This window comes from Lemur catta, chromosome 4, assembly GCF_020740605.2.
Source record: "Lemur catta isolate mLemCat1 chromosome 4, mLemCat1.pri, whole genome shotgun sequence".
NCBI classification, from domain to species: domain Eukaryota; kingdom Metazoa; phylum Chordata; class Mammalia; order Primates; family Lemuridae; genus Lemur; species Lemur catta.
Window position 1 is genome coordinate 41,612,307 of NC_059131.1, and position 26,728 is coordinate 41,639,034.

General features: G+C 42.7%; 1 protein-coding gene across 6 annotated transcripts in view; it reads left to right on the forward strand.

The window, feature by feature from the left end:
• SPTBN1 (spectrin beta, non-erythrocytic 1) overlaps window positions 1-26,728 on the forward strand; it is a 192,086-nt gene that overhangs the window by 95,096 nt on the left and 70,262 nt on the right. The window lies entirely within an intron of this gene.

Consider the following 26,728-nt stretch of genomic DNA (forward strand, 5'->3'; position numbering starts at 1 on the left):
TTTTATTTAATATTATATCTTAAGCTTTTCATATATATTTAATTTCTATGGCTCTTGCCAAATATTGCCAATTTGCTTTTGAAATCAGTGCAATCTATTTACCAATCTGAGCCTGTTTTCTCATCTATAGGATAGAGATAATACAAATTCTATATAATAAGATTATTCTAAGAATTAAGCAAGATTGTCTATGGAAACTGATTTGGCATGGTCCCTGGTACATAGTAAGGGCCTGGTAATCCACAATAGGCTTCCTGTTACAGGTCCTGGTTAAATGGTGAAGCAGGGCCCAGCAGGGCTGAGCCTTTTGAGCTTGAGTGGAGTGCCTCAGCCCCCACCCCTGAAACCTGTTCTGGGTGTGGTTTCCTTCAGCATGTTAGAAGAATGTTTAGTTTGCCTGAAAATGCACCCAACTGAAACCCCTCCTTTCTCCTTTAAAAAGAACATGAGGTTCAGTCACTTGGGCCTGATGTGACTTTTGATGTAGGTTGAAGGTCACAATGGTGGTGCTTCTCCCAAGTTCATAAAAAGCATCTGGAGTAACTACTGCTGAAGCCGGAGCATCCAGCACTGTCAGAGAGCCGCCTTTGTTAGAGAGCACTACTGTAGCAGCCAAACTCATATTAACCGCCCTCCATGGATATGTTGAATGCCTCTACTGTGTTTGTTTTTGAAAGGCCCTTCTTAGCCTTTCTTTCCCTCCCCCAACCCCATTTTCAAAAGGCACAAGACCTTTAAGTAGCAAATACAGTAATCACAGTACCATGGGGGCACAGGCTGGGCCTATATTTGGTTTCACAAAGGCCTTGTGAAAGATCAGGCCTTAAAGTCCCTTTTTAATGCTGAAATGATGCAAGTGGAAAGTTAATTTGAGGATCACTGAGGCACGCTGTGTTCTTCCCTGGTGGCAAGGAAATTATTGGGTGAATTCACCACCACCACCACCTCCAAGAGTGCAATCGTGAGGGAATTTTGGAGTTACAGCTACTGTTATGCACAAACGTGTTACACAGGTGTGTGTGTTTTGCCTGAAATCTGTACAAACCATGGACATTATTTTGGTGTCATTGACATGCATATGATGGTTACAACCAAGACTAGAAGACCATTCTATTGGAATGTGGCCTTGGCTTGTTTTGTTTTGTTTTGTTTTTGAGATAGAGTCTGCTCTGTCACCCAGGCTAGAGTGCAGTGGTGTCATCATAGCTCACTGCAACCTCCAGCTCCTGTGCTCAAGCGATCCTCCTGCCTCAGCCTCCCGAGTAGCTGGGACTACAGGCATGCGCCACTACACCTGTCTGATTTTTGTAGAGACAGGGTCTGGCTCATGCTCAGGCTGGTGTCAAGCTTTCGGTGTCAAGCTATCCTCCTGCCTTGGCCTCCCAGAGTGCTAGGATTACAGGAATGAGCCACCGCACCCTGACGGCCTTGGCATTTTGAATTATATTTCTTTTTTAACTAAGAGAAATTTTGAAGGTCTATTTTATTTTTATTTATGTTTTGAAGGTATATTTTAAAGTGTACAGTGTCCTCGAAAGTCTGTCTAGTCTGTTGAACTGTTAAATGCCAATGAATTCCTGTAGATTGCTAGCTTGAGTGTATAGTATTTGAGATGGTGAATAAAGTCTAGTGCAAAGTGTATTTCTGGTGCTTGAAAATGGTGCCCTGTTTTCTGTTGAGGGAGATACTTATTCCTATAAAGGTTCAAACAACTTGCTGTAAAATTCAGTCTTGGAGTGGTACAGGGAGATTACCCACTATCTACAAACAACTGCCAAGCAGATGAAATCCCAGCTGCGCCAAGTCTGTGGTGGAGAGTGGTGGGGATGGCCGGGGGAGCTGGTTCCGAACCCAGTGGTGGGGGTGTGGTGAGGAGGCTGCCAAGGGCTGTTGGATATCGTATCTCATTTCAGACACAAGTGTGGTGGGAAGCACACGGGCTGTGGATTCACATCAACCAACCAAATCTTGACTCCACCAGTGACTTCACTGAGCCTCATTTTCTTCATCTGGGAAGAATAAATCGCCTTTGGGGTGGTTGTGAAGATTAAATTAGGTATATTGTAATTGTATTGGTAACCAGCTCCTCCTGGTTTGCCAGAGAGTTTTCAGGTTTTAGCACCAAACGTTCCACATCCAGGGGGTCTCCCTCAGTCCCAGGCACAGTGGGCAGTGGGTCACCCTAATAATATATGAAGGTACCTTTCACTGTGTACCAGAAACGTGGTATTTGTGAACTCCCAGGAGGACAGTGTGTGTGTGTGTATTCGTTCATCTCTGTATTCCTTCCTACTGCTTAGCATGTAAATAAATGTTTCACGATATATAAAGTAATGGAAGCAGCAGTACATGTGTAGTTGTTTTAAAGTGAGTTAGCACATCTTCCTGCCAGTTGTCTCTTCTCCCCTGAAAAGAGAGCCACTTAAATGATGCATTGAATGGAAGAATGAATCAGTCATGAAAATGATTTTGTCTGTGATGTGGCTAAACTATAACTTCAGAAAGAGTTTAAGCTGGGCCCATCTACTTTTTTGATAAGTGAAATTTAATGTGACCCTAGTGACAACCACCCCACCCCAAAGCTCTGATTTAGGCACCTCCAGCATATGGACTCCCTGACATATTTGTTGGGACTCTGCAGGGTGCTGGGGACTTGACTTTGGTGGGGAGGAAAGGAGAGGGAAACCCACTGTACTAAAGTACTTAGAGAGATAGAAACAGTTCCCTAGAAATTAGACATCAGATTGTCTTTTTTTTCCTAAGTGGGATGGGGCAAGAATAGTTGGACCAGGAAAAAGTTTTAGGGTTACACTAATGTAATCTAGTTACACAGCAAAAAAAAAAAAATGTATGCTATGAAACTGAATCTATTCTTCTAGGTGTGGTAACTATTCAGATTTTTATATTGTATGACCATTAAAAGAACACAACTTTTCTAACCACAAACGTGTCTTTGCTCACAGAGATAACAGCATGAGTAATGCTGTTCTAGAAGCCAGGCAGTTAAAGCACACTGTGAGCAAATAGAGGCAAGTCCTCAGAAATGTAGATAAAACATTAATGCGCAAACTTGGACTTTCAAGCTGAAGAAATATCTGAAAGAAAACTAATTTTGGCCCATGAACTATTTCCCAGTCCTTGGTGCCTCCCAATCTCCACCCCCTTTAAAAAAAAAACAACTTTGTTTTTTCTCTGCAAATATACGTGTATGATTTCAATTGCATTTGAGACAGGAGGTTATTTTTTCACTTGAAACACAAGGAAGCAATTTTTAAAAGTCATACTCATTCAGCAGTGGGCTTGACTGTAGCCAGCTTGACTGGGAGTTCCTGACCACAGAACCACACACTGCAGTCTTTATCGGGGGAGTAAATTCAGATGGTTTTCTGGAAAGGGAGAGGGCTGGAGTCTAGGGAAGGGCACTGGAACGGTGACCTGCTGGGCTTAAGTCTGGTGGCGGGAAGGGGCTCTGGAAGCTGGCTGTTTTGGTGTGTGTTTGCCACCAGTGTGCTGGGAGTCGATGGGGAGGCTGGCTCAGATCCCAACAGATGCACATCTCAGCCATCGTTGTCGTCAAGCGATTCTGAAATGACCTTTCTTACCTCATTTTCCTGTGAGCTCATAGTAGTCTGCAAACATGAATTATGTCATTGATCCTTGCTCCCTCTTTGTTTGATAAGGAGTCGTTCTTTTGCTCAGTATTTCTGGAAGAGGAAAGTGAGGCAGAGGTCAGTAGTGATTCAGCAGTTGATCTGGGATCTCCTCTCTTTGTTCTTCCTTTTCTGGTGGGAATTCACAGTATAACTTGTTTGCTAGGGTTTCTTGTATAACAAGCTAACAAAACTCTTACTGGACTGGGAGACCTAGTTATTAGGATAATTATGATTCTTAGCATGAGTCAACCCCTTTTTAATACTCAGGAGGGCTGATGGAGAGCTTCTGTCTGTAGCTCTTCACTAGGCACTAGGGTTACAGGGCATATATTTTATCTTTGCCCTTAAGCTCACAAACAAGTCAAGAGACAGGAAACAGATACAGTTTTTGTATTAGGATTTGAATGGATGTATTTAAGGAAGGGGGAGTGCTTTATACACCTGCAAGATGGAGAACACCAGCCCTCTCTACTCTGGAGTTGCTGTAAGAATCAGTTACAACAATGTGTATGACCCCTATGAAAAACACAAACTCATCATCAAATCTAAGAAATTTTTATGGGGAGAAACAAATGGGGAGGCTGTCTTTGTTCTCAGGCCCACTCAACTGGTTTGATATCTGTTTGATGAAGGAAACACACCTTTCCAGTAACAATAGCCAGCATTTATTGAACACTTATGTACCAGACTCTGTGCTATTTATTATATGCATTATCTCATCCCCCCCAACACCCCACCCCCCAATGCTAGAGATAGGGTCAGGCATTATCTCTGCTTAAGGATGAGGAAAACGAGGCTGGAGAGATGAACTCTCTTGCCAAATGTCATACAGCTGCTAAGTGGTAGAGTCAGCCTTCACACCTGGCTGTCTGTTCACAAAGCCCTAGCATTAAACCATTACTTCACACTGCCTATCCAGAGATAGTTATCGTCTTGGGAGGATTTAGGTGTGGCTGGGTGTGGAGGGAGCAGTTGGACCAAAGTCTAACAGCAGCCTGCACCGTTTCTTGAGTCTATTTTGAAGCCATTTCCTCACCCCCAGCTGCTCAGAAAGCATCCTCCCCTCAGAGTGGTGGTGTTTATGATGTGGTTTCCTTCCTCCTGCCTCTAGCAGTCAGCTTACCCAGGGTCAGAAGCTGGTGGGTTGCTGATAAGCTGCTGTGCTAGCTAGATCAAGTCACTCTGTGCTGCCCTGTTTTAGGATGGGTCATGCTTGTGGCAGTCGCTTGGTGAACCAGTGTTCCTGTGGAGGCAGGGCGGTGATCAGTGCAGTCTGATTTGAAAGCAGAGGTCACACCCTTTCCACCACATTGCTCATTAGTCTACTGATGGCTGTGATGTAAAAGTTAAACCACAAAGGTCTTTCTCCTGCGTTGAGCATGAGTTTTAAAAAAGTTTACAGGGGCTTTCTAGCATGAGCCAGGTATAAACCAGGTACCGTCACACACATATTATTTATGTGAGTTGGGTGGTATCTGCTCTGTGGATTGAGGAACTTGAGAACCAAAAAGGTGAAATGGGGTGGTAGAGTCATGTAGCCAGCAAGTGACAAAAGGGGCAACAGAACTTTTGTAGCAAGAGCGGGCCATTTTCATCATTTCTTTAAACCTAAAGTGTGTGCTTGGTCTGAACCGGTGGAGTCACATAGCAAGGCATAGTGTACACATCCATCAGCACTTGGGTAGGTTGTAGCAATTTTAATTTTTGTTTTAAACCCAGAGCATTGTGTCATTCTTATTAGGGAGTCACCCAGATTCACAGGTGTTTGAAAGTGTCGTGCTTAACCTAGCAACAAATTGAATACACAGCTGAAAAACGGAAGGCTTACCAATCAGGTTTTTCTACTATCAATTTCTGATAAAGCTCTTGCTATTGATGAGTAAATCTTTCCATTAAAAATGATGCTTATATAATTTGCTTATTCATATTGCAGGAGCATAACATTGGGATGAGTAACACATATGCATATCTTGAAGGACAGAACTGACATCCACCCACATGTGGGATACAGTGTTGTAAAAGCAATAAGGGTATTTTGGGGGGATATAATTTGAGCCATAGCTTAAATTCAGATGATATTGAACATTGGCACATCAGGATCCTTTTGAACACAGAGACGTGGATATAGACTGACTACTAGTGACTGTGAGGGCTCTGGGTTTTGAGAGGCTGGGTGAAATACATGCAGCCAGGCATCTGCTGTGATGCAATGAAGTGGTGGCTGTGAAGCAGCCAGACTGTGATGGCTCAGCTTCAGGGTATCAAGAGCTCATTCATTTGAATCTGTCCACAAACCTCTGAACCAAAAGGAGAGGGGAAACGTGTACATACATTTGGAAAGCTGGGTCCCTCTTTGCTTAGGTGTCCTGAGAACCTTGGCTTTCTTCCTGTTTCCTGACTGAGAAAGGAATTAACCTGTAGCATAAAAAACACGTTTGGGTAGGTACTTAGGACAGCGCCCAGAATTTGGTACAGTTAGGTCAGGGCAGCAGAGTTGAGGGAAAGGCAGGTGATGGTAATGGTCTCTGTTTTATTCCTATTGTCACCCAGGTCTGCCTCTTCTTTCTGCTGCTGCCTTGGCTCAACTAATGACTTAAAGCTAGAACATTAATGGCAGGTATACGTAGGCCTGAGAAAATAGCTGTTGGCTTTGGTGAAGGAGTAGTGCTTTCTAGAACTTGTCCTCAAAACTCAACTGACAAAGCCTGGAAGCCAGTTGCTTATAATATGCTTGAGTTGATGCACCATTGCAGATTGGCTGTGGGAAGACAGTAGCATGTACCTCCTAATTAGGCAAGAATAAATGCTACGGGTAACTTATAAAAACACTTTTATAGCTCTGAGATCTTTGAAGGAGCAATCAAATCCATCCACCTTTAAGCAAGTGGGTGTCATGGTGAGCAGCTTACAATCTGAGCACACTGGAAACACAGGTATGTTGGGGATAGCCACTGTCTCAAATTACATCCTAAAAGGGAACACTGGGTAGAAAGTGGCAAGTGTTCCAAGACATGCAAATAACATTTCTTGGTTGTAGGATGTGGGAGAGGCATTTTGGTGGAATTGATGTTTGCCCTGCAGTTTTATGTACGGCCAGGATTGGATTATGAGATGCGGGGTGCTAGAGGCAGATGAAACTATGGAGCGTATAGGGTAATGGCTAGAAGTCTACCTGGGATATTATGTACATCTTTTTTCCTTCCGCTTCAATTGTTAATGCTTATTATTACTAGTTGGGTTTTTTGCCTCCTTTTTGTTAAACAACAGCCAGCTAATCTTGGCACTTGTCCAGAAAATCAGGTGCTGCTTAGCAGCTGATGTTGATGAAATGACCGTGGACAAGTGACTTGCCATCTCAGTTCTCTCACCTGTTCGGAAGGGTTGGAGATCATCTGATACACATTTGAAGGCCCCTGCAAATGAATGCATGGCCACACCGTGGTTACTTACATTTCACTGAATGCTCCTCCAGGGTTCTGCTGGGTAGATGCCCGCTGCTAAAAATCCAAGTATTTTTGGCTTCTGGCTCTGTGGGCTCACAGTATTAGTCCTGTGGGTAAACTAAAATGCTACCAAGGAGAGGGAAAGCAAAAGAAAAGATACATGTATCCTTATGCTGAGAGAGAAGGCAAGTAGCCTAACTCTAGCCCAATGGTGGTGGTAGTGGTGGTTATACTAATAGCAGCTAACACATCTTGGTACTCATCTTGTGTAAGCACTGTTTTAAGCGTTTCGTGGTATTGTCATATGCTCCTCACAGCATCCCTGTGAGACGTCTCTGTTTTGAGGATGAAGAAACTGAGGAACAAAGGATGCTTTGCCTAAAAACTCTTAACTTGGTGTAAGTAGAGCCAGGATTCCAACCCGGACAGTCTGCACTGGGACTGAATTCTTAACCATTTTGCTGTGCTGCCTTTCAAGAGCATTTCCTGCATGATGCTTTTGTAGATCTCAGATTAGCATTTTGTTAGGACCTGGGCCACAACCTTGATTTGGTGAAAGCAATTGCCGAGAGGTAGAAGTTCTTGATCCTTTTTCAATCTTAAAGGATGTGCTGAGACTCTCACTCGTAATTGGTGAGGGTAGCAAAGGGCTGCATGGTAAATGCAATGTAAAATTCAAGCCTTGCCTAATTTTGGAAGACTTTATTCCCTTTGTTAGTTTGCTTTGGTGACTCTGGCAGAATAAAAGGGACTCAGCTCTCAATACAGACTCTCTTGATCTGTATTTTGCCAGGATACAAATTATTTGTGATGTACCTGTGAGAGCCTGGAATGAAGGGTACTGATATTAAGGTAGAATTTTGGAGATAAGAGTACAGTGTTCACTGCTAGGCATTGGGCATTGGCTACACAGAAGGTAACCCTGGAGCACTCGTCAAAGGTGACAGCTTTACCTAGGAACATGGAGTTGGGCCAGAAAAACCACATCTTAAGTTCAGATTCTTGGAGTTTACTAATTTTTCTTGACTTTAAATATTTTCAGCTGCTTTTGGTTTGTTGGTGTATTTAGGTTAAGTGGCCTTTTGTTCTGTGATGTCCATGTGTGAATAAAATAGATAATCCCTATTTCTGGTTTGAGTGAAGACTTTCATAGCATTGGGAAAGCTGACACAAATATATATATAAAAAAAAAACTTCCAGATGCTATTTGCATTTTGGTTACAGGCCACCTTTTGAGTTTCCCCACAGCAGATATAAAAACACCAGCTTAAGAGAGGCACCAGTTCGTCCTTACTTGCTGTACGCTAAAACCACAAACTTGATTTTGCTTGCGGTTCATTATGTTCTATAGTTGGCATCAGAAGCATTTATTGTGTTTATTGTTTATATCTTGCCTAGTTCCGGAAATGATTTTCTTTGGCCTAGGCAAGCGTCCTGATAATGTGAGTATGTATGAGATGATATTGCTGCTGCTCAGTCTGTAATCACAAGACTCCTCATAGGATTGTTGGGGTAGTGAATGCTAGGTTTGTTCTCTTCTTTGCCCTCTGTGTCCAGAGAGATGTAAATATCTTTCTTAGGAAGGCCTGACATTGCTAGACTGAAAGGTGCCATGGCACTGGTATATGTCTTTTTCCCAAGAAATTTTCTTTTGCGAGTGCTGTAGAGAAACCCTCATGTAGAAATATGTATTTTATACTCCCATTTTCCCTTTTGAGAGTAAAGCTTATTATGGATTTATATAGTTCAAGTGATTTTCTTTACCTTTGCTTTGAAACACAATGTATTTAAAACGTAGAAGGAGCTGTGACAAGCACATAATGAGAATGAATTATAACAATTTCCATTTGACCTTTGGGACTCCTCAGGTGTAGGAGTGTCACCCAGTGGGAGAGAATATAGTACCAGGTGACAACTACCATTTTTTGAGATTGGATTCTGTGGAGATGACAGCTAGTGTGTGGCCATTACTTAGGTAAACCAAATAATGTCACAAACCAAAAGTTTCTGAAAACACCTAAACTCTCTCTTTCATACTTACTTACCTGTAGGGACTGCAGGCACTTTGTGTCTTTATAGTAGTGTTAGCACAGTAAGCAATTTTCCTGCTTACTTGCTACAGCTCTGTTGACGCCACAACTGTGGGCAGACCAGATCCCACTTAGCTGGAGTGCATAGCTGTAATTGGGCACATTAAGGGAGTCCTGTGTTGCTGTTTGGTACTGCTTGTAAACTGGAAAGATGTCTCTGCTGTATGGAGTTCGGAAAAGTACCTTAGTGAGTCCCAGTAACTCCTGACTGTTGACCTTTGGGTTTAGGTATGATACAAGTCTTAGGAGAACTGATGAGAATGCAGGAACCAGTTTTAGCCAATACATTAAGACTAAAATGCCTCTATTGTTTGTCAGAAAGTACAATGTGACAGAGAAATCCTAAAACTCTAAAAGTAAATAGCCTAAAGCAATTAACTGTATTGACTTTGGAAACAGGTTATAAACCCAAACCTCTATGGTAAACTGTGGGTGTTTCTTTTCTCCTTTCCCAGGATAAAAGCTGCTAATGAGAACTGCTCTCTAGTGTTGCTAGGACAAACCTGTGTGACCTTCTTTATGTAAATAATTAACAGGGGAATATTTTCATTTACATTAAAGCAATATATGAAAGGTTTCCAGGCTGGGTCTGCCAGCCTCTGGCCTCCATGGGGGGAGGGAAGCCAACGCTGGAAAAATTCAAGCTTCCAAATGGTCAGACAGAATCCCAGAATATCCTCTTTGTGACTGCACTGGCAATAAAACCCCATTTGAAGGTTATTCTAGGGTGTCTTTATTGTTATATAAGGAGTAGATTTTGTTTCTTGGTGGTATGTGGAGTGGTAGAGGTTAAAGGTAGAACTATGTGTGGAACTAAAAAGCCTCTGAAACTTTTTAGCAAACCAGCAACAGTGAGAGGCTGGTGGCCCACTTTGGCTGGGCACCTTCCATTTTGTTTGCCCACACTGCCTCTCCACAGCCTGTTTCGTGAATACATAAAGAGCAGATTTAGCTACATTATTGGGAAAACAATTTGAAGCACAGGCCTTATGAATTGGGAGGATCAATGGTATTGCCATCATGTGCTTAAATTTGTGTGTACCTTGGGGGTTTGTATTCCTAGTATATTTGTATTCTCAGACTTTAACAAAAAAATTTTTTTTCAATCTTCTTTCTCAGATTGTTTCTTGACACCATGGGAAACTTACTGCCAGTAACTAGTTAATTCTAAAGAAATTTAGGTTCCTACTGTACACTTCCAAAAGTACCAGGGCAACCAAGATGAGACACACACAAAACAAAATATTTTTTAAATTTTGTTTATTTTTGAATTGGCAAAATTGTATATGTATCATGGATAACATGTTGTTTTGAAATAGGTATACATTGTGGAATGGGGACTAAATTGAGCTAATTTCACACCTAACAAATATAATGGAAATAAAGTGTAGGATGGGGAGAGCAAAGGGGTTGTGCATAGTCATTAAGTGCTTCTCCGCCTTAGTAATATTAATAATTACCCTCTTCAGAATATTCTTAGTGTTGAGGAAGAGAGGATGCTCTGAATTGAGTATTCTCCATAAAGACACAAGATGATGACTGTCCAGCTTGCCCAGGACATGGGTGTCTTTTGGTGCTGACAGAATTTGGTGGGACTTTGGAGCGAGGGATTCATAGCTGGGATTGAGCTGCCACTCCCTCTGGGCTTCGTCAGTTACTCCTAGGCAGGCAGGCTTGGCCAACCCCTCGAGAAGCCTGACATTCAGCTTTCATGCTTTGGTTTCTTTGCCTTTTTATTTATTTTTGAAACTTTTATTTGCCCTGGGGCCACTTTGAGGCTGAAGGTACAGCCCACAGTTTAAGAACACTCCCAGGCCTGAGCTAATAACAAGAGTAAAAACCTTTTTCCCTTGTCATTACTGCTTCCTCCTCACTGAGTAATTAGCCAGCTGCTGCAGGTCTCATTAAATTCATTAATCCTGAGCATCTGTCTATAGGAACTGCCTCCAGATAAAAAGAGGAAGCTCAGCTAAACATTTTTGTTGCTGCTGCTAATCACCCCAAGCTATACTTTTTATTAATTAATGGCTCTCCTTGCCTCCAGATCCTGTTGGGGGCCTTCACTCATGCCAGACAACAGGCACTCCACTCTTCCCCGGCTGCAGACCTGCTGCTCTGTGGTTTGGTGTGTGGGGTCCCCGTAATTATCAGGGCCAAGAATAGGGTGGCTCTGGAAACCAAGGTAAAGGAAAAACACATCTGGAAGTCTGGTTATGTGTAACTTCAACTTATTCAAAGCCTCCAGTAAGTCAACACTGGTGCTTTTTTAAAACAGATGCAATGGTCAGTTAATTCATCTGTTTGTTAGAATACATGATGGCAGAACAATTACAAAGCTAGCTTTCTTGACTCACTGGTTCCAGGGTCTAAGAAAGCATTTTAATGAGATGAGGTTGGGTTGGGAAAAGTAAGGGATATTTCACCGTGGCTAAGGTGACGCCTAAAAAGGAAGATGTTGATCTTGGGTCTGGTCCGGTGGTGTCTGAGAGCAAGGAGTCCTTGATGGTGCAAGGTGAACCACACTCCTCCCAGATGTCAGGCAGGGGAGAGGAGCACCTTCCTTGGTGGGACTGAAAGAGCATTGAGAAACGTAGGGGATGCCTTCTGGTGAGGGCTTCCACATTGAATTATGTAAAACTCCCTGTTTTGGAATTGTCAGGAATTAAGGTTGTGGGATACCTTAAGAGATTTAATTCAGTGTGTTCCTTTTAGGTGGAGGGAAACTTAGCATTCAGGTTTGAACCCCATTTCATCTCCATTGTAGCTGAAGGTCCTTGCTAGTGTAGACATCCCTTCAGAGTAGTGGGAGCTGTGGAGTCAAACTTCTGGGACCGTGTTTGCTTTGTGACTGAGGGCAAATCACTGAATCTCTCTAGGCTTGAGTTTGCTCTTAAGCAAAATATGTTTGATGGTAAGAGTACTTACCCCACACAGTGGTTGTGAGAATTAAATGAGTGTAAGTGAGATGCTTAAGAGGATACCTGGCCCTAGTAAGCACTCAATAAACCCCAACTATGGGGTGGATATGGGAGGTGATGATTTGATTTGTCTGTCATTTAGGACCACGTCCAGAGCCCTTCCCACTTGTGTAGCAGCAGCACTGGTGGATTAACCCCCATTGAGTACTGATCTTATCCCTGCAGCTGTTGGATAAGATCAGTGAGCCTCATACCTCAGCTCTGAAGCTTTGACCCCTTTGACTCACCTCAGTTGGTCCCACCGTGCTTTGCTGGGTGCTCTCTGCTGCCACCGGTTCCCATGTGGCTGGTGTCAAACTGTAAACTCCTCCTGCACCTTACCCTTATTTCCCTGTGCTCAGTACAGCAACGTAAAAACTTTAAGAATGGAATTTACTTTTCCTGGACATGAAATCTGAGGTGGAACCCCAGTAAATAAAGGGTATAAAATGGGAGCTTTTCTAAGCAGAATGCAGGTGAGAAGGTGCTTGGAGCCTGCCCTCTGGGCTTCCACTTTGCTCCTTTTGCATCCCTTGCTGGGAACATGGTTTGAAAACTACCTCCTGGCATCCTGTAGACCTCCATGTTTCTTCAGTGAATGTCACTTTTTTAAAATTAATATCCTTAGTGGCCCCATCTATTAAAAGGAGGAAGTATTAGTGTTTGTTTGCCATATTATGCTTATAAATGTTTTATAAGGTTAAATATTGATTTAGTATTCCCCAGAAGGAAGACATGAAAATTCAGGGTGGCATTTTATTTTGGAATACTCATTGAAGATAGCAGTTCACATATGACCTTTTGTGGTGCCCTGTGAGAATTTGTATGCCTCCAGCAAGTGTTTTTTATTCCTTCCCGTCAACCTCAGACCCATTGGTGAACCTTAGTTCTCTTATCAAATAAAAAAGAATTTCGTATTTTCCCTGAAATGGAAATGCTCCTTAAATTTTTCAAAACTGATACTTGCTCCTTAAAAAAAAAAGGAAAGAGAAGAAAGCCCAGCAGTGTAAGAAATACAGAAACAGAAATGCCTCCAATCTTTGCTTCTAATCTCTTGAGATAATTACAGTTAATATTTTGGAAAATATCCTTCCCTACCTTTTTATGCAGTTACTTACATTTGAATATATATATGCATAGGCTCATACTAAACATACACACTGTTCTATAAGGGACTTTTTGCATTCAGTAGTATGTATGGCCGCCTTCCTGAGCCTGCATGCTGCAGGTTTCCCTGACTCTTTTTAATTCATACATGCTATTATATGGACATGCCATCTTTTAACTAATCAACCTATTAATGTATATTTAGCTGTTTGTCATTTTTTTCTGTTTTGCTTTTGTTGCTATTCCTTTTTACAGTTACATAAAAATCTGTAGTGTACATCCTATACATCTTTGTGTTCTTGCAAAGGTATTTCTGGAAAATAGATATCTACAGGTGTGATTGGTAGGTGGAGGAAATATGTGTTTTAAAGTTTGAGATTCCCAGTTAACTGCCCTCCCACCAATAGGCACATGCAGGTGTGCCTGTTTCTCCACACCTTCAGTAAGTGTGAAAGGGTTTGTCTTTCAAGTGTAAGGAATGGGGTTAAAGTTTATTTTCGCCTACTTCCACCTAGTCATGAAAGTAAATTCTATCTGCTACCCCAAAAGAATGTCTCTTAGCTCCCAGCCTTTCCCACCCAGATCCAAGATTATTATCTTTATAGAGGCTGTTGAGGAGCAGCAGCCAAGGTCTGTATTAAACAATAAAGTGCCTCTGAAGAACAAATCAGCTAGAACAGTAAGCTTCCTAGGCAGTATCTAGGTAACAAGCAATAATACTCCTCTTGTGACAATGTTAGTTTACCCTCTCCCACCCCACCCCCAAACTGGCAAAACTACAAACAGCCAGGTCTCCACACCTGTTGGAAGCACCTGACTTTGTGGAGTTGGAAGTAAAGCCTTGCGTGTAGGGTTGGGAAAGAAGTTTGGGGCGGGTGCTGCACATGGGTGCACACTCACGGATGTTATAAAGATCTATATTTTGAGTTTAGTAACACTGTGCAAGAGGTTTAAGTTTCCAAAACAAATAGAACAGAAAAACTGATCTCCCCACTTAAACTCTCTTTTGTTCAAAACTTTCTTTTTTCATTTGAAGAAAAAAAATTGAATTTAAATAGATGACCAGTTTTAAGCTAAGAAGATTCAGTATAACCCAGGTCATGCCTTGTGCATTGTTTTCTATAAAAATGGGTTTAAAGCTTTGATTAGTTTTCCTATTACTGCAGAATAGGTTTTGATGAAAAACAGTAATAGTATAAATTATTAACTGTCCTGCCCTATTCTGATTAGTGTGAGGGATCCTATGGTGCTACCCTGCCTGTGTGACTAAGTCATCATGGGGTTGAATCTGAGGTCATTTCCTCCTCCAATTTTTCTGTCCTCCTTTATTAAAACAAGGCGATGGACATTGTGTTCTTATAGGATCTTCCTGCCAAAACTCCGTATTTGGCTTTGAAAGAAATCTTATGTAACCACTTATCATATGGGTGAGGTTGAGGAAAGCCACAAAGGAAGTTACCAGAATTGTTTTCCAGTGTTGACCCCGAATGTAATAACTTTCTCTTTTTCATTTTAATATATCTTAAAAATAATGAAATAGTGGTTGAATATGTACGTTAATTATCTAGAGTCAGAAATTGCTTGTAAACTTTTTAAAGAAAGAACTCTTAACGCTTTTAGGTGTCCTCCCCAGTGTCTTTATATTAGTTACTCAGTAAATGGTTGCGCACTGGCTGGTTGATTAACCCAAGATGAAAAAACTGACTGGTGTTCTTTGTGGCTAAATGCTGGGTACTAGTGTGTGTACAACATTTGCTATTCTACATGGAATAATTTTTCAGGCAGTGGAGTAGTTGGGTGAGTTAAATACATAATCGTGGATTGGGTCAGAGCCTATCATTCAGTAAATTACTTCCTGCATGTAGACTACTCTGTGAGAAGTGAAATTTTGGTTTGAAGCACTGAGATATCACTTAGAAAATAATGCTAAACTCTAAAATTTCTTAGTTTAGGCCAGGGAGCAGCTCACCATTATAAAATTATGCATTTTGTTTTTCAGTCTTGTCACAGTTATTCTGAAATCCAAGTGTAGTTTGGACACTTCGCACCCCTATTCCTCCACAAACACACATGAAATCTGTGGCTTACTTGAGTAGACAACTGTAATTTTGGAGTTTGGCATGGAAGTTGAGGCAGTCTTATTTAATTTATCAGTCTGTCATTTCTGTAGTGGGTCATGGTCACTGGGGCCAGAAGGGGGTTTAGGTGACTAATTGGTAATTTTCTTTAGAACAGAAGCCAGTTTTTACATTCTTTGTGTTTATGTTCATTCGGGGGTGTTTTTTTTGTTTTGTTTTGTTTTGAGACAGAGTCTCACTCTGTTCCCTGGGCTAGAGTGCCGTGGCATCAGCCTAGCTCACAGCAACCTCAGACTCCTTGGCTCAGGTGATCCTTCTGCCTCAGCCTCCCGAGTAGCTGGGACTACAGGCATGCACCACCATGCCCAGCTAATTTTTTTGTATATATTTTAGTTGTTTGGCTAATTTCTTTCTATTTTTAGTAGAGATGGGGTCTCGAACTCCTGAGCTCAAACGATCCACCCGCCTTGGCCTCCCAGAGTGCTAGGGTTACAGGCGTGAGCCACCGCGCCCGGCCTCATTCGTTTTTAAATACAGTTCCTTTTCTCACTAAGTAGAACCATGTCATAACTCTGTAGTTTCAAGTGATAACTTGGCATTGCTGTGGCTTCCTTTATTCCAAAATACTAGTTCTTTGCAGATTAAATTTATTTGGAGAACTTCTGTGATATCTTAGATTATCTTAGATGGGAACTTCCATACTTAATTCATCCAGGGAATGATTATTTTAGTAAATGCTTTACTGGCCATGAAAAGTAGAGAGCTTTGTGTGGTGGCCTTTAGGTCTTTTGACTTTTCCTTCCTTCTTGTCTGTGTCTCTGGTTTAAAAAAAAAAAAAAATCCCTCAGACCTTAGCCTTTTGGACTCAATGAATTACTGTTAACTTTGACATCCTCATTAAATAGGAGAGCTGTCAGAAACTGTCACAATCCACTAGAATTGGTACAGTTATCTTGGTGGCATCACCCTCTCTAGGCATCTGTGTGAAAACATTGAAGTAGAGCAGAATCCTCTTGTATCTTGAATGTCTGATGACTCTAGTAAGTGAAAGAGAGTTCTCTTATTTCCTCCTTGCACTTAATTCTTTTGACCTTAAAAATTCTAGAAACCTGGAGAAGATTGAAAATCATAAGTAAGGACCAGGGAGCACATTATTTGATTATTAATATTAATATATTGCCTTAGTCCAGCTACATGATCCACAGAACAGTAAGGCTCCCCTTTTTGCATTGCATGAAAAAAGAAATATAGTAAATTTGAATTCTCTCTTACTACCTTCACTTTATCCCAGGGCTCCTATAATAAAAAGTCGAGCTGCAGCTCTCCACAATGAAGTAAAGGATTTTATTTTTACCAGTGAATTTGTGTGGCACATGATAAACAGGTTTAGAATGTGATATTTACTGCTTCTTTAGTGTTGTTTTGAAAAAAATACCACACAGATGTTATATTGGAATTAAAATACTTTTATAAAGTCTTATCTTTTAGTGTACCTATTATGGTTGTTGCCCCTTAAAAAATTCTTTCCTGGTTAGTCTATATTAGTGTTAGCATTCTGCTATATAAGTTTAATAATTAAGGATATGGTATCCATTTAGTTCCAAGCTTTTTCTAACTTTTAAGGATATCACAAGTTACCCTCAGTCCACCTTGGACTTAATATGTTTAGTCTCCTTCCAGGGAAGATTGGGGGAGGAGAGGTGATGGTGAATAAAGTATCCATCCAAGTAATAGCAGAAGAGCCTTCAGCTTGTGCAGAGGGGATTAGAAGTTGGTAAATCTGGCCTCAAGCCATCCACCTCTTCCTACTCCTTTGACCGTGAAGACCTTGAGTTCTAGCCTGTGGCACTCACCATGGTTCATCCTCCTGACAGCTGGGGGTGGCACACTGTTCATCTTGTTGTGTCAAGGCAGCCGGATGAACACCTTTGAGCTAAGGAGGGAGAGGGCCCTGAGTTCACCCCCAACTGACCTGACATGTGGACAGAGGCCTCATAACATAACTTAGCAGAAAATGCATGCAGCCACCGAGCATCAACCTGGCAACATGTGTAATAGCGAAATTTAAAATGGTACCCAGTATGTTGCCTTGTTCATAGCAAGCACTTAGTACATGTTTGCTAAGCTGATTGTGATTTGAAAGTGGAATCTAACAAATAGGATATAGGGTAAACAATGTTATTAAAATGTTTTAAACCAGGAAACAGTAAAATTTTTCTGTAAGGGGCCAGATAGATAATTGTTAGGCTTTGCAGGCCACTCAAGGTCTCTGTAGCATATCATCGTCCCCCACCTCTCACCCCCACCCACAACAATCCTCTCAAAATGTAAAAACTAGTCTAGCTCCTGGGCAATACAAAAGGACTATTGGCCACAGTTTGCTGACCCCTAAGAACTGACCTGAAATGGATGGTCATGATTTTTTCCTGTTGTTGTGGGGGAGGTAATGTTTTCCTCAGCGAGTGTGGGATGGTGCTGTGAGCTGGAGAGCTGGGATTCTTTAGGGTTTAGATAAACGTGGGCTCTAACTCTGGATTCGCGTTTGCTAGCAGCATGCCCTCAGGCAAATCACCAAAACCTTTCTGTGCCTCACTTTCCTCAGCTAGTTAAAAATAAGAGGTTGTAATAAACAAAGTTAAGTTAGTGAAGATCCTAACACAGCCTCCACAGGCTCGGGCTTGTTTCATCCTTCGCCCTAACTGATTCTCCCTGGCTGTGGTTCCTGTCCTGCAGAGATGGAAAATAGCAGATTAGCAGGCTCAGGATATGGCTTCCTGTATATAAAAGCAGTTTGGAAGTGTGCCACCTATTTTCGGTCGAATAAAGTGAACAGTTTCTGAATAATTTTTTCATAAGATCCTATTTCTGTTTTTTTAAAGCATTTACTGTTTCCTCCGGGTTTCGGCCCTTTATGCTGTTGTTAATTCACACTGCTTCTCACCTTAGCTGTCATCTTAGAGGAGCTAGTTGTGTTACTCTGCCCATGTGTTTTTGGAGTAAGCCCCCACCATAACCTCAGCCCTCTCCACGGTCTTGGCTTCTGTGGATTGTGACCTTTAAGTATGACATTGAGAGAGAGGCAGGAACCCAGGAATTTAGCCTGCTTTCTCAGTTCCTTATTGTAGGTCTCCTCTTGGAGGTTCTCTCTGCAGTGCCCTGGTTTCCATGTTGGAAAAATTAGGGGCTGTGCTGCTCAGAAGAAAGACCTTCTGGAAGTTGCAACCAGGGACTATTTGACTAATGTAAACTGCAGGTGCAAGGTCATATAGAGGTCACAGTTGGTTTTATAGTATGCCTATCAGTTTGTAAGTATTAGCAGAGAATTGTATATTTGCTTCATGTGCATTCAGAACAGATGTTTATATGTGTTTTGTTCATGGTTAAACTGTTAGGAAAAATGTTTCAACTCAAGTTCTATTTATATACAAATCAACAAACATGAATTTAAGGCCCCCAGACTAATCCGTCACAGGGAGGCCTTCAGTCAAAAGATTAGTTTCCTTCCTCTTGCTGCCTAAAGATAACAGTTTGATTCTCTATTATCAATACAGCCAGTTGCCTGTTTCTGGTTTCCTGCTCTGTGTATTTTGTATGTTGCTCCTGGGAAATGATTTATTTGTTTTTTCAAGCTAAGGCACATAATGGGACTCCGCCCTACTGTATTCTTTTGTTTGGAATTGGGTTGTTTTTTTTTTTTAAACAACTCAAGAATTCAGCTTTAATAGATAAATTGTGAAAATTGTTATAAATTAAGTCTTGTGACTATTGGCCTGTTTGGATCATGTTAAAATAATGTTGTAATATGTTAAAATAATGTTGTAATTATACCCTTGTGTATCTTGCAACTTAACTCTACCGCAGAGGTGTATGGTGGCAATTGCCCAAAAACAAAACAAAGTAAAAAAAAATAAAAAACAAAAATTGTCAAACAGTTTAGGTCGGTGGCTTTGGACCCCTTTTAATATCAAAAACAGTATTACAAAATTGCATTTTTATCATATTTCAGACATTGAGGAACAATTGAAACAGTTAGTTGTGAAAGATTTTTAGTGTTATGCAATGATAACATTTAACTTCTTAGGGTATGTCTATGCGATTTGAAATTTGTCTCCTCTTCAGCAATTTCATTGAGACCACCAGGAACAGCAGAATTTATTAAGAGCATATTTCTTGGGCACTGGAGGCTTGCTGATTGATTCAGCAGATGTTTATTGTGCAGCTATTCTATGCCAGGTGTATGCTAAGGCCCTAAACAGGTGTAAAATTGTGTCCTTGCCCTTGAGGCACCTGCAGGCAAGTTGAAGAGATAGGATGCAGGGTATGAAACAAAAAGATAAGAGACCACATCCCATCAAATGATGATTGCTGGCACCCCATAGGAGAAGGACTCTTGGAAGAGCTAATCTTGGCTAGGTCTTAAAAGGAAATGGTAACAGAAGAGAAAATGCCTTCCAGGTCAGAAGAATGGTGCAAGCAAAGGTAGGAAAAAGCCGTGTGCAAGGTGAGAGTTGAGAGCATGATGAATGGGACTTGTTGTGTTGGAACGCAAAGATGGTGTGTCAGGAAAGTTCCCAGAGGAAGCTGGTGCCTTAGGAGAGGCTGCTCAGGACCCTTGAATGCCAGGCTCAGAGATTTGGACTGTCTTCTGGATAGCTGGGGACCACTGAAGGTTTTGGTACAGTGGTGCAGCTTTGCAGAACTACTGTTTGGGGAACATGACTACGGTAGTGCTGTTGAAGGTGGATTAGAATGGGGAGAGACGCACCAGGCTGGGGGGCTCCAGTAATTGATGGTGGGTAGGGCCTGAAACCATCCTGATTGTGGTGAGCTTTTTCTTCCAGAGACACAAAAATACATTGTCAAAATCATTCTGGCAACTGATCCTGTACTTCTTTGTAATACTTTTTCATTACTTTTTAACTTTTCTTTTTGTTTCCCCAGCTAGACTTCTAGTTCCCTGAGGGCAAGAGACCTTGTTTTAGACTCCCTACAGTATGTGCTTTGTAATATTGGAGTTTATTAATACTCTCAATTTCAGATTGGTCAGCTAGCTACCCAGGATTATTGATGTAAATAGCCAGTTTTGGAGAGATGTTCATGGAATGATTGCTTCCTCATCTTTTGATTTTTCTCAACTTCCTTCTTTGATTTCTCAACTCCTTTTTTTCCTCCTTTGAACCATGTCTATACCTAACTTAGCCATGTGCCTATGCAAAGTGAAAACTGCATGATTACTCATCTCTTACTTAGGGTGTAGGTTATTATCTTAACACAATGGAAGAACGTGGTAGGAAATATTCTTGGGTTACCCCCTCAGGTTTAGACTATCTGAAAAGTGAAAGGAAGAGTAGTTCTCTTAAGCCAGGTATAAATTCAGTCTTTGGGAGAGTAATGGATAGGGTCATTTGACAGTTCCTGTTTCTGTATATCCCTTGTTTTCCATCCAGAGATATTTCATGCCTCAGGCCTTTCCTTCTTCCCTGGCTCCCATTCCTTTCCATAGCCAAAACTGTGGCATATGGTGAATATGGTTGTGTTTAGCACACTCTGTGCAGAGGGCATTGCAGAAAGATGCTGTACAATCATTTCCATAACATGATGGTGCTCTTATGTTCATTAGTAATCAATAACAATAAATCATTATTTCTATATCCTGTAACTTAATGCATGCTAACACAGTGTTCATTTTTCCAGTTGTAGCAAATTCTCCAGAGTAAATAAATATTGAAGGATTAGAGATTTCCAACATTGATAATAGTCACTCCCTAAAAAGAAAAGAAGTATATGAGCTGCTTTTAGAAGGGGATGATGATAGAAAGGATAGTAACATGCCTTTGTTTTAACCATTAAGCAAATGTATTTCTCAGCTCTAAATATCTCATTTCTTTTTTCTAAGACATCTTCTGAAACTTTCGCATTATTTATCAGAAACCAAATAACAAAAAAACTGAATCTGAACACATAGAGGAGAATGCGTAGCTATGCGTCTTAATCTCTCTTACCTGACTGGAGAATGGGAGAGACAGCAGCACCCAAGGACCCCACCACTACTGGCTGGTGACACTGAGTGACCCTTAACCTCACTGAGCCTTGGGCTTCACTGGAGATAACTCTTGTGTCCCACCTACCTAGTAGCTGCCGTGAGGATCTAGTGAGTTTTGAGAAAGTATGAATTGCATTGCAGATGCATGGTGCTGTTATTGCAGGCACACCATCTTATGAAATCTGTTTGCAGAAAGGAACACCATAATGGCATTTCACTTATAATTCACTCCTTCCTTGGATCAGAAGCTGATGTTAATGTTGCCACTCACTTGAGGGTGAGTTTCTTGTCTATCTCTCAGCAGTTCTCATTGACCAGTAGTTGGCTAATATATCTCTGAGCCTGTGGAACTGAAGACTCAGCTGGTTGGGTCTTCACACTTGGAACCACTTCTGGCTCCCAGGGCTCTAGGGATATTTTGGTAGAATTTGTGGTCCCAGGAAGCTTATTTTGAGAACACGGTTAGGAGTCCTCCTTCCTGACTCCCACCCCTGCATTGCCACAGAGCCGCCTCACCAAGCCCCTCCCACAGAGGGCTACTGGCTCTCTTTGTCCTTCCCCTACTGGGTCCCTGTGTTTCCTATTTCTGGACGGCCAGAGCTGCAGCTTCCTCGAGTCCTGGGTTGTATTGCTAAGTGTGTGACATCCTGGCTGCTAAGAGGTGGTGGTGTCCTCAGGTACCATCTTGGGTCCCACGTGTCATACCACATTGGGCAGTCATTTGCAGAGAGGGGCTGGTGAGGAGTGTTGGAACCTGAAGGCCTTGGTGTGAGGGAGTGAGGAAACCTATTCTCTGTACTTTGAAGGTGGAGCAAGCCTCAGTGGGCCACAGAGATAGATGCAGTCTTGGAGACACCATCCCAACCGATGCAGTTACCCAGGGGTGGAGCAGACCCTTTCACAAAAGAAGGACTTGGGTTGAAATGGTGAGACGATGAGTGATTCTAAATCTTGTATCAAGGAAGCACATTTTTAATAATATTGTGCATGAGACATTACTGTGTGGTGATTGGAGAAGCCAGGCTCTGGAGCCAGCCTGCTGGGGAGTTACCAGTTTCTGCCTCATGGGGCATGGTGAGGATTGTACAGTGCAGTCAGCCCTCCATACCTGTGGGTTCCACATCTGCAAATTCAACAGACTGTGGATTGAAAATATTTGAAAAAGTAAATAATATATTAAATGCAGTGTAGCAACTGTTTATATAATGTTTATGTTGTATTAGGTATTATAAGTAATCTAGAGATGATTTGAAGTGTCATGTAGGTTATATGCAAATACTATGTTATTTTATATCAGAAACTTGAGCATCCATGGATTTTGGTATCCAAGGGGGTCCTGGAACTAATCCCTCAGCGATACCAAGGGGTGATTGTACTTAGAGAGATCGGTGCCTGGGACAGTTTCAAGTGCTCAGTGAGTACTAATATTATTTTAATAAAAAAGAAAGAACAAGTCATTTTCTCTCTATACAACTATTGAACAAAATCCTGTCACACATATGCACACATAGTTCCCCTCCCTGCCTCTGGGATTTTTAAATAGCTGGCCCAGATGTTAAAGAAGGGATTTTTTGATTTTGGAAGAAAGTTGATTTAGCTGAATTCTGAAGGCTTGCTTAGCCCTGAGATTGTGTGATTCCACGATCCCTGGCAAATTTCTCAAAATGTTTGAATTAATGAGACTGCTTCTTTGCTGGAAGAAGGGAGATGGAACTAATTCAGAGCAGTTATAGTGAGCCAGGCACTTTGTGCACTTTACCTCCTCTTACTTAATACTGAGCAGCCTTTAGGTGAGTCCCTATAATATATTATGCTAATATAAAGAATGGCAGGTAGGAAGCAAACACAACTGAGAGATAAGCACAGCGAGTGGGGGAGGGGGAGGCAAAGGTGCCTGTTCTTGGAGGTACCACCTGCCCAGCTCTGGGCAGGGCTGGATGGGAAGAACATACCCAAGCCAGTGTCAGGTGCAGCTGCGTCAGCTGGTTGAGAGGAGATGCAAGAGTGATTTGACTTGAAAACAGCAATACCAGGCCCATAAAAGGGAAGAGGGGAATGGGAGTGGCTGGGGACAGGAAGTACCCACCGCCACACCTAACCAAACTGGGCTGCCCTGCTCTCCCTGCCCCACTGCAGCTCCTGCTCCCCGACATGCCCTTTGTGGTGGAACAAGTGGGCCTGAGGCAGGGCATCTCTGCTGCCATCAAGCCGACTTGCAGACCATCAGGATCAAGATGTCTTTGCTGTGGACAAAGAGAATAATGAGTGAATAGCACCCCAACTTGGTGCCCCTCTCTGGGGAGTGCCATCTGAGACACACTCTGAATGTCAGCTCCAATTGGCGCATGCCCAGAATGTTTAAACCAGGGTTTCTCAGCACTGGCACTGCTGACATTTGGGCTGGATCATTCTTTGTTGTGGGGGCCGTCCTGTGTGCTGTAGGATGTTTAGCAGCACCCTTGCCCTCTTCGCTGGATGCCAGTAGCACCCCTGCCCCAGTCATGACCATCAATAGCATCTGTAGATGTTGCCAAACATCCCCGGGGGCAGGGCGGTGAAGAATCACCACTCATGGAGAACCTCTGGTCTAAATAAGCAAACCAATATGGAGCTTGTAAATTCCCCTTTTCACATCACCACAGTGGCCTCATGTTTATAGGACTGGAAGTGGTCTTGCTTCCTGCTGCTGCTCCAGCCACCTCCTTACACAGCTCAGGCCCAGCGACAGCAGCTTGAGCTTGGAAACACTCCTGGGCTGTCTCTCATTGTCTGTGCCAAGGGCCTCCTGCTCCTCAGATGTCTGGCCTACCCACCCCTGCCTCGCTGGGTGGGGCAGGCAGGGGTGATGTCATGGTGCCTTCCCAGGAAGGGTGGAACAAAGGACCGAGTCCCCTCAGTAGAGGCTGAGGCTGTGGGTCCACTAGGTAGATTTTTTTCCCCCTCCTTCTCCCTCCTTCCGGCTTCAGAAGTGTTTGTTGTTTGCCAGGCGCTCCATTGTAAAAGGACACGCTAGCTGGCTGGGCTTTGTGTCTGTTGAGTCTATTTCCTGCCCCTCGTATATCATAAGGGTGTTGATTCTGGTACAGTCCCTGGACAGAACCCTCCGTGCCTTTGCCATCGTGGTGATGTGAGCCCGAGGAAGTTAGACCCCACGTGATTTTTCCAGCACTCTTAGGCTACCTGGGGCCTGCTTCTGCAGCTTCGAGGAGAGTGGGGGTGGGAAACAGAAGGGCAAGAATGAAAGCTCTCGTTCTTTTTATTTTTTTACTTCTCTTTCTCCTCTTCTCTCCTCCCTTGAGTTTCTGAGGACCATAGCAGCCCTGGGGAGCTGTCCTTGCACAGATCTCTGTTTTGTTTCAGCTCAGTTCTCTCTGCTCCTGCTGGTGACCTCTCCATGGGGAGGAGGTTGGGACGGAGCTATAATTCTTTGGGACAAGGGACTGAGGGAGTGTGTTCAACTTTGAAGCAAATCCTCAGAGTTTCCTCAGAAAGGAACCTGTTAATTCAGAACCTGAAAGAAGACAAGGGTGTTCCTTTAATGAGAAATTCACCCAAAGGAGTGACAGTTGGCTGAGGAACACATTTCATGCTTATTTGTTTAGAAATACTTCAATCCAAGCATGTTTTCATTTTGATCTTGCTGGGTGTGGTAGTGGTTTTGAGCCCAAAACCCTTTATTAACAGCCTAGGATACCCATCGGGGGCTTTATTAAAGACATTTTCCATCTCCAGTGTAACTCATAAAGGATTTTATAATTTTTAAAAAATTAGTTGACCCTAAATACATTTGAACTGGGAGTTACTCTTCCGGCTGCTATAGACCGTCTGTGAAATGTGCCTTATGTATTCTGCTCTAGCCCTGCTCTTTCAAAGCAGCCAACCTTAGGCCAAAAATTACAGCTCCCCGAGTCACTGTAGTAAAGCTACCATCCATCATGATGATTGTGTGATTAATAATGCATGCAGTCTTTTCTGTGGGACCTATCATGGTGTTACTGGTGCAGCTCCTTTTTCAGTCTACAGCCTGCCCCTCACCGCCTTTTTCTCCTTCCCCCAGTTCTGTCCTTTTTGATCCTTTGTTTCTGATTGGCCTTTGTCCCTGGGGAAGGGTCCTCTTTCTGTCTGTTAGGGTTGTTCCTTTAGGGAAAAGCTGGACCTCGAGGAGCTGCTGACTGCAGCAGGTGGCCGGGCATCTTGGCAGGTGCCCCGGCTGGCTTGCCTGCCAGGTTGGCAGCTGAAGCTTGTGTGGCGTCTGCCTCGCTCCCTCCCCTCTGTGGGGTTGAGAAGGCATTAGCAGAGCCTCTGCACAGACCTTCCCAGAGTACTAGGCTGTTGGCCATCCCTCTGGCCACGGGGCACATGCCCCATCAGCAAAGAGTGCCTTTTTAGTTGTCACCCAGTGGTTTTGAGATACAGAAGAAATTGTTGGGCTGTCTGCTTCTTTTTTATAGGTTCACATGTAAATGTCTTTGTGGATTTGGGTTTGCACTAGGAGTAGGGCCTGCATCCTTTTGTCGCAGACTCATGCTGGTGGAACTAGAAATGGTGTGTGTAATTGGCAGAAGGGTGGCTCTGTAGAGGACAGAGTCGGGAGTATGAATGGGTGGGTCCAGGGCACATTCTGTGCATGTCTATTGAAGGTCTTTGGCAGCCTGGATTTAGAACATTCTGCAGAAGCAAGAAGTTTGGAAGCCGTATTTGTATGGGATGTGATGGGCCAGTTCTGGGCAGATGTATTTAGAGTTTTATGCTCTGAATTGGACAGAACTTGATTACTGGGCCTTGAAAAGCTTAATAATATTTCACGAATAGCTCGAATGCGCAACTATCACACTTCAGACCATAAACCAGTTGGGGCTAAGGTTATGTGTTGTATTTTGCAGTTGCCTTTTGAACAAATGGTGGAAGTTTGGAGATGATAGCTGACCTTTTGTTTTATAGGAGAGGACACTGAATCTAGTGTCTAATCACATTTTTGTTGAAACCCTGGGCCCCGGCCCTGCCCTCTCAATGCCCACGATCTCCTTGCGCTCCACCATGTTGCCTGCCATTTTCTGATTTATGGCACGTGTGACTGAGCAGGTCGTTGTAAATCAAGGTCATGGGTAGATTTATTTTGTCAGGTGTTACCTAGTCCTTTGTAGATGAGAGAAATAGTTTTCTGTTGCCTCCTGAGCTTTTCTACCCCACACCCTTTCATATACTCTGGGTTTCCACCACACTCAACCTTTTGGAGGAATAATAGCTATTACATGTATGTTGGAAGCTTTATCAGTCAAATAGTATTGGGGAGGACTGCAAAGGACCCTGTTGTGATCTGCATCCTGCTGCCTTTTCAGCAGGGATGGGAGAAAAGG